The sequence below is a fragment of the Agelaius tricolor genome, unplaced genomic scaffold (genome assembly GCF_023055355.1).
Source record: "Agelaius tricolor isolate 1412-34295 unplaced genomic scaffold, bAgeTri1.0.p SCAF_11, whole genome shotgun sequence".
Lineage (NCBI taxonomy): Eukaryota > Metazoa > Chordata > Aves > Passeriformes > Icteridae > Agelaius > Agelaius tricolor.
Window position 1 is genome coordinate 1,770,319 of NW_027269271.1, and position 13,037 is coordinate 1,783,355.

Genomic DNA, 13,037 nt, shown 5'->3' on the forward strand with positions numbered 1-13,037 from the left:
AGGCAACGAGGCTGGAGAGGGGCTGGGAGCACAAACCCTGTGAGGAGCCACTGAGGGAGCTGGGGGTGCTCAGCCTGGAGAAAAGGAGACTCAGGGCTGCCCTCATCACTCTCACAGCTCCTGAAAGGTGCCTGTGCTCAGCTGGGGCTGGGCTCTTTCTCCAGGAACTGACAGAACCAGAGCACACAGCCTCAAACTGCACCAAGGGAAACACAGGCTGGATATTAGGGAAAAGTTTTTACTTTTTCCTAATATCCAACCTGTATTTCCCTTGGTGATAAAGTTCTGGAATGGCTGCCCAGGGAGGTGGTGGAGTCCCCATCCCTGGGTGTGTTTAACCAAGCCTGGATGTGGCACTGGGTGCCAGGGTTGAGTTGAGATGCTGGGGCTGGGTTGGACTCCATGATCCTGAAGGTCTCTTTGAACCTGGTCATGCTGTGATTCTGTGAATTAATCCCAGCACAGGTTAATGAGCAGCATTTTGGTGAGATACCCCAGCTCCTGTCCCAGCTGCAGCCAGGGTGGCTCAGGCTGAGCAGCCCAGGCTCATTTCAGCAGGGCTGATCTCTCCTCTCCTCCCCCAGCTCCTGGGGCACAGGGATCCAGGGCATGCCAGGTTTCTGTGCCCACAGCTGTGCTGCTGAGCCAGGCCAGAGCTCTGGGGTTTGGGCTATGGGGAAACCTGTTGGTTCTGCCCCAAATCCCACCCCATGCACAGCCCAGGCACCAGACATGGGGAAGGGGAAGGCACATGGAGCAGACACCCAGCATCCCCCTCCTTTCCTCACCTGCAGGCTCCAAGTGCCAGGCCCTGTCTGGGTACCAGCACCTCCAGCAGCCCCCACAAGCCACGTGGGGAGATGTGGTGGCTCCTAATTCACTTTGGTTTGCTCTTCAGCCCTGTCTCTCACTCCAAATCCTCTCTGGGGCTGAGGTTTTTGATGAGCTGACTGTGGTCCAGCATGGAGCTGCTGTCCCTGGGCTTGTGCCAAGGTGGGAGGAGTGGGATGAGACATTGTCCCCCTCCCACCCTGGCTGAGCCCCTGAACCCATCACCCCATAACCTGTGGCACAGCCCCACGTGCCCCTGGGTGACAGCACCAGCCCAGTCCTAGCATTTTTGGGGCATTTTTGGGAAGTCAAGGCTCATCACCATCACCCTTGGGGCTGCTTGGAACAGCCCCAGCTCCAAGGTGAAGGAAGAAATCTCAGAGATGTTTCTGGGCTGATTGAAGTTGATTAGCTCAAATGATGCCTCTGAAGGGAAATGTTTTTTATTTTGGGTTCCTGCCAAGCCTGGTTTTCATAAGGCCAGTAAGTGCAAACAGATAGGGCCCTTTCATTGGAAACAGGCAGTGCAGGATGTAATTAAAGAAGTGTGCCCTGGCATGGCAGGGACCCGTTTTCAATTACTGCTATTGCAAGGGGATTAAGGGGAAATATTTTAAACAAGGCCACTACAAAAATAGATTTTGTTTGTCATTAGCTTCTAAATAATATTTGACTTCAGGGCTGAAATTCCCATGTGCCAGCTCTGCCCCTGGTGGCACGTTCCCCCAAGGGCTGGGAGGAGGGTGATCCATAGGGGCAGAGCTTCCTGTGCATGGCCCTATTTCCATATGGGAAGTGCTCTCCTTTTCCCCCTGCCAATTTTCTCTCCGTGCCGGCCTGGAAGTGCCCAGGGCAGCCTCAGAAGCGAGGAACACCCTGCAAGGGACTTGTTTGGTGCCAGCCTGTCCTTGGGCTGCTCTGGGAACACTTTGCCACTGCCTTGGGACGGGAATGAACACCCTCCTGCAGAGGGAGCGGTGGCTCCACTGCTCCTGTGCCTTCCTTGGCCAGGACAGCTTTGGTGTGCTGCTGGATCTCTGCACAGCTCATGGCTGGGAATTTGGGATGCTCTGTCCTGCCAGGGGCTGCACAGGTGGCCTGGAAGATGCTGTCACTGTCACAGCAGCAGTGCAGCCCAGCTCCCTGCATCTCTGCCTCTCCCAGGATGGGGCTGTATCCCAGAGAAGGGATGGCACTGGAGCAGTGAGGCAGCACCTGTGGGCCGTGCTGGGAGCCCTCCTTGGGCTGCAGCTCTGCAGAAACAGGGGCAGAAAAGGGTGAGAGGGGTTTGCTCTACTTTCCTTTGCCAGCCTGAGGTGTGTGGAACCCATGGAGCTGAAGAGGGGCAGCCACACTCCACGTGCTGTCCTGTCCCCAGGTGGGACAGGGACCACCTCACCCCACCACAGAGATCACTGCCAGCATGTGGGAAATGGATTTGTAGAGAATTCTTAAAGTTTGACTGAAGGCTCACATCTGTTTGTAAATCTTGAGGTTAAGAAATGCTGACTTAGAAATGCCATGGAATAGGACAGACAGTGCTGAGAGAGAAATGGAACTAGAAACAAGTTTTAAAACATGGCTTTGCAAATAAGACTGGATACTTTGGAGAAATAGAACTATGAAAGATGCATTGTAGTAGGATTTATGAGGGGTAATTTTAGGTAATTGACTTTAAGGCATTTATTACACAGCATTGCAAAAAATGATAAGCCAAGAAACGCTTATAATGCATGGTAATTCAGAAATAATTGGCTTCTGATTGTGATGATGTGAATTATAACATCTGTACTGTCTCACCCTTTACGTGAGACTGAAAATGGAATAAAAATTTTTAAAACACCTCTCAGTTGCCCCATCTCTGGGTCAGAAAAGAGCAGAATCCAACAGCAGCACTTGTTGAGCACCTTCTGAGACACCTGTAATCAGGGGGGTCAGTTCCTATCCATGGAAAAGGATCCCAAAGCCGTTCCTGCAGACTCACCACCAGCAGCTTGAGGAAAATGAGGGGTCCAGGATTCATCTGGCACGTGCAGAACAGGCACATGGACCCTCCCTCTGCCTTCCCAGAGGAAAGGGCTGTTTCTCACAGCACCTGGGCCACTCCTGGCTCCCAGGGGCTCCCAGGGGCTGGGTGCAGCAGCAGCATGGGGAGGAAGGGCCACTGTGGCCACATTTCTCATCACAGAGAAAAGCAAGGCACAATTCTTCCCAAGAATATTTCTGGGTTTCACATTCTCTGAACCTCAGAGAAAGGGAAAAGACAATTCTTATCACTTGCTGTGCCTGTGTTGTGCCAAAGTAGAATGCAACATGGAGATTGTTTACCCAAAGTGATGGTGTTTTGTTTCCTTGGCCTATCAGAGCCAGGAGTGTGTGTGTGTGTGTTGGGACTGTTGGGTGACAGTCACGAGATTCTGTGCAGTGTGAGCAGAGTGAGTGTGTAGCCATATTTTCTGAAAAATCCCTTTGCCAGGATTTTTTCTCCTGAGAAGCTGAGAAGCCTCAGAGGAAAAGAAAAACAGTAATTATCTGCTGCTGTGGAATGCAACAGGTGCATCTGGGATTGGTCTCATGTGGTTGTTTCTAATTAATGGCCAATCACAGTCAGCTGGCTCAGACTGTCTGGTCAGTCACAAGATTTTATTATCATTCTTTCCTTTCCTTTCAAGCCTTCTGATGAAATCCTTTCTTCTATTCTTTTAGTATAGCTTTAATATAATATATATATCATAAAATAATAAATCAGCCTTCTGAAACATGGAGTCAAGATTCTCATCTGTTCCCATGTCGGGGCTGCCTGCAAATTCCCACATGAGTGCTTGGCAGATTCAGTTTAGATGTACAGAAATAATATAATATATATATAATATATTATTAATATATATAATATATATTATATAATATATATTATAATAATATATTATATATATTATAATATATAATATTATTTGCAAATAATACATAATATAATGTAGTATGATATAATATAATATAAATAATTTTTAATATTGTAATATATGGTATTATATAATATTTATATTATATTATATTATATTATATTATATTATATTATATTATGTTATACAATATTATATTATATTATGTTATACAACATTATATTAAATTAGCCTTCTGATACCCATGGAGTCAGATTCATCACTCTCTCCCCTCGTTGGGGCCATCCCAGCATTGCAAGAGGCCATTGCTGAGAAGGGCTCTGCTGACATCTGCCCAAGCTCGAGCAGCACAAACCCTGGCCCTGGCAGGATCATGAGAAACCATTCCTCTGTGCTATTTACAGCACCCAAGCACATATTTGTCCTTTTGGAAGCACCACAAGGAGGATGTTTCTCATGGCTGCTGGGAAAGAGGGGGGCACCTCAGGGAATAGCTCGGGCTGGGGGCAGCCGGCAGCACTTCAAAGGCAGCAGGGACACCAAAACCAGAACTTGGCCACTTCCATGTCAGAGGGCAGAGCTGCTGGCACCAGCTCAGCCTCTGGGATGTGAGAGGAGCATCAGCAGCCTGCAGGGATGTCCAACAGCAGAGGCACCAGAAGACGGCTCCTCTCCAGAGGCGTTTCCAAACACGAGCACACCAGAGCTGCTCTGCTCCTGGAGCAGCTGCAGGCAGTGGAAAGGCTGGAAGGGCTGGGCTGCCATGCCAGTGGGGCCAAAGAACCCACGGGGGCACCCACACTGCTCCACACCTCCAGAGCAGCAGCTTCCCACAGCACCAGGGGCTCAGAGGGCTCCCCCTGACCCACAAAGACCCCAGGCACACTGCAAGGACTGGGGGGACTGAGGAAAGGCCACACCACTCCTCTTGCTGGGATATTTCATGAAAAATCTCTTTGCTAGGATTTCTTCTCTTGAGAAGCTGGGAAGCTTCAGCTTCTCCATGTTTTACTCTTCGGGAATGTGATTTGGAGAATTGTTTACTCAGCATGTGACTTGTTTTTAATTAATGACCAATCCCAGTCCAGCTGTGTCAGGACTCTGGTTTGTCACAGGTTTTTATTATTCATTCTTTTCCAGCCTTCTGATGTATCCTTTCTCTTTCTTTAGTATAGTTTTAGTATATTGTTGTAATGTAATGCAATATAATGTAATGCATGTAATGTAATGCAGTATAATGTAATGCAATATAATGTAATGCAATATAATATAATATAATAAAATTAATATAATATAATATAATATAATATAATATAATATAATATAATATAATATAATATAATATAATATAATATATACAATATCATATAGTATCAATAATAAATCAGCTTTCTGAGAACTTAGAGTCAATTCTCATCTCCCACCTTGTCCTGAGAACCCTCAACAACACCACAACATTCTCCAGACTGTGTCAAGTAAGCCTGGACATGTGGGGATTTCACACTTTTGGGCTAAAAGCACCTGAGAGGAAAACACAGAGTCCTGGGAAGCAGGGACTGGGAGATGCAGCTTCTGCTGTGAGCTACAGAGACCTGCAAAAATAATGTCACCCAGGAGGCAGAGAGCAGGGACAGGAGGGCAGAGTCAGGAGGGGACATATCTGCAAAAATGGGGACAGAAAATGGATACTTCAAGCAAAGAGCAGCATGGGCTGGGAAAGGGCTCTTTCCACAAGCAGCATTCCACCCCCTGTAAAATCCAGGGGGATTCATCAATAGTGCCATCAGTTCTGTGGGTAATGCAGCATCTTCTCATGGAGACCCTGATGACACTTCCAGGGACCTTGTAGGAGCATTGGGGGGGTAGGAGTGTCGGGATGGACGGAGATGAGAGATCTCTGGAGCCAGGGCTTGGAACTTGTGGGTTATTGCAAAGGGCCTGGGTGCAGGGCCCTGCTGGAGCTGCCAGGCACAGCTCAGAGCAGGCCCCAGAGAAGAGAGGGGGAGAGAGGATGAGAGGGTGAGAGAGTAAAAGCGTAAGAGAGTGCAAGGTTCTCGTTACAATAGCATAAATTTTCTTCTGTGCTGAATATTCTATTTCTCACTAACCAATCTAGTACAAGATACAGATCCTATAGCATTTACATACAGCCTATAAGAATCATTACATTACCATACTGTGTTACATTTTAAACCCTAAAAACTCCTCTTTGGACCCCTTCTGCCAAGCCAGTAGGGTCTGCTCTGACCCTTGGAGCTGTATGCAAGCAGAGGGTGTTGTTTCATCAAAAGGGGATCACCTTCAGCTGGCCATGCCATTGTTTTCCCATTGTTTAGTAACTGAGGGATCTCAAAGCTTGCTTTCATTTCAATCTCACTTATAGTTTCCATATTCTCAAAATCTTTTGCCAGACAATCATATTTATAAGGCTTTCCTGTTTCATCTTCCCCAACAGACCTGAGGTCAGCCCTGTCCTCACAACAGCAGGCAGCAAAGCCCAGAGAGGGGACACAGCAGAGCCAGACAGGGGACACAGCAAAGCCCAGAGAGGGGACACAGCAGAGCCAGAGAGGGGACACAGCAGCCCCCCTGCTCCACAGAGCTTCCCCTGCCCCCCTGGGTGCCCCCACGCTGTCAATCCCTCCTGACCCAGGTTTCCAGCACAGCCACCAGCTGCAGGTGACAGTTCTGTGGTTCCCACTTGTGCTGCTCTTTCCAGGCAGCAGCTCCATCCCTGTCCCCATGTCCCCATGTCCATCCTCAGCCCATTCCCCAGCTTCTCTCCATAGAGCTGCTGTTTCACCTCTCTCCTCCAAGCATCTCCAGACATTCCCAGTCTCTCTCACCCTTCTTGGGTGCCTTGGGCCCTGAACCAGGACCCTGCACCAAATCCGAGCTCTTTCTCAGCATCTCTGGATGCTGAGAATTTCAGACTTTCTGTGTTTTTAAAAAAACACTCAAGAAAACACTACATTTCACCTGAGGTCCTGAAAAAGGCTTCCAAAATTGGATAATATATCTCAGATTATAGGTGTGCAGTTTAAATAAAAGTGTGTAATGTCACATAGTAGAAAACAAAGAGTTTAAAGTTTTAGAATATAGTAATATATATAAAGCTAAGATAGGAGTTTTAAAGCAGTAACTAGTCCTTCTTCTTCATGAGTTTAAGTAGTATTGTATAATTAGACAAAAAAAGTCCCCATGACAAGACATGAGGAATTAGTTCTTCAGTTAAAAGTAAAAATAATTTAAGTGTCATTTCTTAATTAAATATTTTTCCTTAAAAGACTAAGGATTGTAAGAACGAACACAAAGCCATTTTTGTAACTTGTTAGTAAAATGCTGTAAAACTCACATAAATAAAAAATAACAAACATCTAAGTCATAATATAAATAAAAATAATAAATATCTAAGTCCATAATACAAATAAAAATATTAAATATCTAAGTCCAATATAAATAAAAATAATAAACATCAAAGTCCAAACACAAAATACAGTCTCAAACACTTTCAATCCTAACAAAAACAAAAAACAAAACAAATCAAAAGAAGCCTGGCAAGGGCTGAGTCATGTCTGGTGCTTGCCAAGCCTTTATAGGGTCACAAAGCATCCCCAGGGCCCCTCCAGCAGCAGCTCCTCTCCCTGCAGGGTCAGGCAGCCTCTCTCAAGGCTCCTCCAGGAAATCTCCTGTGGAGAACACATGAGAATTCAAAGAGCAGAAGGGTCTGAGCTCTGGCAGGTGCCCAGATCTGGGAAGGAGAAAAGCATGAAACATTTATCAGAGGACAGTGAGAAATCAGATGTGGGGCACTCAAACCCCAGCCCTGAGGAAAGAGGTGAAGCCCACAGGGTAAAGCCCAGCTGGCTGGGAGGCAGCCAGCAGAGTTTTTTGGAGGGGAAACTGCTCAGTTTGTTAATTTGGTGACATCCTCCAGGCTGGGCTTTTCCTTTGCTTGGGATAACAGGTCTGGCCCTAGAGCTCAGTCCCACTCAGTGAGTGCTGCTGTGCCTCCCCTTCCAACCCCACAGAGGGGCTCAGCCTCGAGGTGCTGCTCAGATTTGGGGTTTATTAAAAGGAGCTGCTGTGCCTCCCCTTCCAACCCCACAGAGGGGCTCAGCCTGGAGGTGATGCTCAGATTTGGGGTCTATTAAAAGGAGCTGCTGTGCCTCTCCTTCAGCCCCACAGGAGGGCTCAGCCTGAATGTGCTGCTCAGATTTTGGGGTTTATTAAAAGGAGCTGCTGTGCCTCCCCTTCCAACCCCACAGGAGGGCTCAGCCTGGAGGTGAGGCTCAGATTTTGGGTCCATCAAAAGGAGCTGCTCCTCCCACCCAGCTGGGCTTTACCCTGTGGGCTTCACCCCTTTCCTCAGGGCTGGGGTTTGAGTGCCCCACATCTGATTTCTCCCCACCCTGAGATAAATGTCTTCATAATGCTTCTCTCCTTCCCAGATCTGGCCTCTGCTTGCAACCCCAGAGAAGGGCTCAGGCTCAGGAGGTCATGCTCAGATTTTGGGTTTATTAAAAGGAGCTGCTGTGCCTCTGCTTCCAACCCCCCAGAAGGGCTCAGCCTGGATGTTGTGCTCAGATTTTGGGTCCATTAAAAGGAGCTGCTCCTCCCACCCAGCTGGGCTTTAATGGGAAAATACTGAAAATATGTTCAAAGGAGACTGACATCATCCTGCCCCTTGCTCAGAGAGCCCCCACAGTGCCAGTCCCTGGGGCTCCTTGTACCCAAAATGTTGGCATGGCATCCTCTGGGCAAGCAGCACCTGGCTCTGGCTGGTAGAACCCCTGACACTGCTGGGTGGTCTGGACCCAAAATCTGAGCATCACCTCCAGGCTGAGCCCTCCTGTGGGGCTGGAAGGGGAGGCACAGCAGGTCCTTTTAATGGACCCAAAATCTGAGCATCACCTCCAGGCTGAGCCCTCCTGTGGGGCTGGAAGGGGAGGCACAGCAGCTCCTTTTAATAAACCCCAAATCTGAGCAGCACATCCAGGCTGAGCCCTCCTGTGGGGCTGGAAGGAGAGGCACAGCAGCTCCTTTTAATAAACCCCAAAATCTGAGCACAACAACCTGAGCCTGAGCCCTTCTGGGGAGCTGGAAGGAGAGGCCAGATCTGGGAAGGAGAGAAGCATTATGGAAGCATTTATCACAGGGTGGGGAGAAATCAGGTGTGCTCTGAGCAAGGGGCAGGATGATGTCAGTCTCCTTTGAACATATTTTCAGTATTTTCCCAATATTCTCAGCTTTGGGGAGTGGTTTTCTGGCTGCTGTCTGACAGCCTGTTGCACACATCCAACTTCCACTTTCAAAACCAGTTGGTTTTTGACCGTGTTGTCTCAAAGGGACTTTTCCAAGAGAAGAATTTCGAAATCAGCCTCCTGGAGCTCTTGGGGCATTTGCAAGATGTTCTACTTTTAAAACATAATCTTTAAAGGGCTGACATTTCCATGTGCCAGGCCCTTTTCCCTTTAGGAAAGGATTTGAGGCACTGGATAGGGCCCCATGTGCCAATCAAGTTATCAGCAATCCTTGTGTTTATCTTTAACTGTGAAAAAAAGGCCTTTTTTTTTGCTTTCAGGAACTGAGAGTGGCTGCATGCACCAGTGAGCTCACAAAATGTTTTGATTACCTGGCCCTGTGTATTTTGGACATGCTACCAAGCAGGTTAACTGATGGGTTGACCTCCTGAGATCTTCCAATAATGCTGCAAATATTTTTTTTTGAGAGAAGCACAGATGAAAGAGAAGCATTTATTGGTTTTGATGGCTTACATATGTGAGTGTCCACTTGGAAATTATGGGATGGGATAGGCTGGTGAGACATCCTGAATGGGTAATTGTACCAGTCCTGGTCCATCCCTGGAGAATTCCCAAAACCAGCATCCCCCTGGAGGCTGCCAACAATGGGGGAAGCCAACAATGGCTTCTTCTTTATTGCAAGTTGTTCTTAAATTTTATACCCTCAACAAAGTGTGATCTTAAGTCATTACTTACATCAAACCAGCTCATTCTATTCATTGGACAAAGCAATATTTGTATTGTATTTTGTATTTTTGTACAATATTTGTATATTGTATTTTATTGGTACGAAGCAATTAATGTCAATAATTAATTGATAAGAGTTTACAACATTATTTATTTACATTATTTACAACATTATTTACAAATTATTAAGGCACATAGGCTGCTCACTAAGGCATGGATCTCTAACTGCAAATATCCCTTTTGTGTCTATTTTGTTGGTTTCCATGCTAACAGCCTTGCTTTTTTCCTTGCTATGGATAAACTCATAATTTATCAATTTCTGAGTAATTTGGCTTGCAGACCAGCTGCTAAGCTCATCCACACTTCCCCCTTTTTGTATTTCAGCTATAAATATAGTTTTTAAGGAGAATACAGTTGTTAAGGATTCTTTGCAAAAATCCAAGTAGGTAGGGGAGATATAAAGTAATAATTATAGTTACTAACAAAATTAGTAATTTAGTTTTTAACAGCGTGGTGCTTCCACTCCTGGAGGGAAGGGGGTTGAAATCCTCCCCTCTCCTGACCTCAGAAGGAGCAGCTCCCAGGAGCTCCCAGCACAGCCAGTGGGTCAGAATGGTGTGGAATCCGTGTCTGCTGTGCTCCAGCAGGGGGAAAACATCCTGCACTGCAAGGAAAAGCAAAGTGAGAGAAGCAAGGGAGGAGAGGCACCCTGCTGGAGGAGAGGGGAGCAGGGAGGAGATGCTGGAAATCCTTGGCTCTGTGGGCAGGTCCATGACTGCCCCAGCTCAAGACAAGGATTCATTTGCAGCCTGGGATGGTAAAATATTGGCACAGAAAGGCTTTTATTTCTTTTTTTTAGCTACCCAGGCTGTCAAAAGCTCCATTATTTATTACTCCACCATATCAGTACATGGTTTTTCATCCTGTACCTCACTGAGCTGTCAGAGCTGTGTCGCAGACATCTTGTATGGAAAATCCTTTCCTTAGGATTTTCCTCCTGAGAAGATGAGAGGCCTCAGGAACAAAATGTAACCAATGGTTATCTGCTGCTGTGGAATGCAACAGGTGCATCTGGGATTGGTCTCATGTGGTTGTTTCTAATTAATGGCCAATCACAGTCCAGCTGGCTCGGACTCGCTGTTCGAGCCACAAACCTTTGTTATTCATTCTTTGCTATTCTATTCTTAGCCAGCCTTCTGATGAAACCTTTTCTTCTATTCTTTTAGTATCGTTTTAATGCAATATATGTATCATAAAATAATAAATCAGCCTTGTGAAACATGGAGTCAGATCCTCATCTCTTCCCCAATCCGAAAACCCCTGACTCTCACAGAGCTGCTGGATTTTCAGCTATTGGGACAGGGAGCAGATCTCATTCCCACACCTTCCCTTGTCCCTGTGGGATGGTAAAGCCCTGTTCAGTGTCCTCCTGGCTTCCATTCCTCACAGCAGCACAGATCCACCAAAAAACCACACCTGGCAAGGCTGGGAGGCCCCACCAGGAGCTCCAGGTTGGTCTCGGAGCTCCCAACACAGGCAGCAGAGACACTGCAAAACCAACAGCACCAAGCCAGGCAGAAATGGCATTTAAGTACAAAGTTGGTTGAAATTGTGTTCCTGTGTCCAACAAAAACAAGTCCTTAACAGGCATGGAGCTAAGTGGAGTCACCCAGAGTTACAATTTCCTTTCAGCAGATATTTCATCTCCAGGCTGTCATTTCCACTCAGGCCATGATTAAAACAACAAACCCTGGAGAAGCCACCCTGTCCTCCCAGCAGCTGCTTCTCCTCCACGCAGCCATTCATCACTGGGAAAATGGAGGTGAAATCAGAGGCAGATTATTGCTATTTATTGCTCCTAGGTGCCATGTCTGGCCAGCCAGCTGTCCTTGGTGAAGGGAGGCTGGCCACAGCTGCAGACTGAGGAGGGAGAAGCCACCCTGGGGTGCAGGAGATGCATCAGTGCTGCACCAGGACCTTCCCCTCCGGCCTCCTGTGACAGCCAAGCCATTGCATTGGAAGGATTCTCCCATTTACCTCGGGAAATCTCCTTTTGGAGATTTGCATTCCATCAGTGAAACCCCACCTTGACAAATGGTTCGCAAAGGGAATGGAAAGAAAGGAAAAAATAAAAGGGAAAAAAAAGGGAAAAAAAGGGAAAAAAAAGGGGAAAAAAGGGAAGAAAAAGGGAAAAAAAGGGAAAAAAGGGAAAAAAGGGGAAAAAGGGGAAAAATAGGGGAAAAAATGGAAAAAAGGAAAAAAGGGAAAAAAGGGAAAAAAAAGGAAAAAAGGGAATAAAGGGGGGGAAAAAGGGGAAAAAGGGACTAAAGGGGGGAAAAAAGGAAAAAGGGGGGAAAAAGGAAAAAAAGGAAAAAAAGGAAAAACAAGGAAAAACAAGGAAAAAAGGGGAAAAAAGGAAAAAAACAAACAAAAAAAAGGAAGTCTCATAGTATCATGCATTGCCAGAAGAGGCAGTTAGCACATTCACCATGGTTCTTGTGCTTTTGGGCAGCCCATCCCCCTGGGGTTCTGCCCTTCCCACCCAGAGTTTCAGTCTGGACAGCACTGGGAGGTCATCATGGCCTTAAAACACCTGGGAGATGGGCATGGAGCAGATGGAGCAGGGACAAGGCTGTCCCTGGATTTGCCAAGCTGTGCTGTCCATGCCCACCATTCCTGTGAAGATCCAACCCCTGGGCTGCCCCAGGGCACTCCCAGGAGACACCAGAACTGCCCCACAAGGCAGAAAACAGCCCAGGTCCTGCCAGGCTCAGGAGCCCTCACTGGGGGCACAGACATCACTGAAATGCAACCATTTTCTTGGGGTGTTTTTGTTCCAAAAGCTCGACCTGCTCCACTTCAGCAAGGCTTCAAAATCTCCAGTGTCAGCTCTTCTGCCATGCCTGTGCATATTTGCATTTTCCTTGCAGTATTTTTAGAGATTTCCACTCCCCAGCCTGATTTGGGACAAAGTCAAATATGTAAATCTTGGAAGCTGCCACAGGAAAAGAAACTCCATTTTTCAACCAGCTTCAGATACAGCCTCCAGCCACAGCAACAAATCATCTGCCAGCCTGGGGAGCTGTTCTAACCTCTCAGATAAGGGCTCAAGCATGGTCCAGGAGGTCTTTGTCCTGCAGCCAGTTTGGGGAGGTGCTGCTGTCCCACCCCTGCAGGATGGGCTGGATGTTCCCACAAGATGCTGGTGGGAGGCAGCAGAGGAGGGGGCACGTGGCAGAGTTCCCTGGCTCCTTGTCCCATCCAGATGAGCAAAGAGCTCAGCTCTCCCCCAAGATATCCCCTGAGGGTGCTGGGT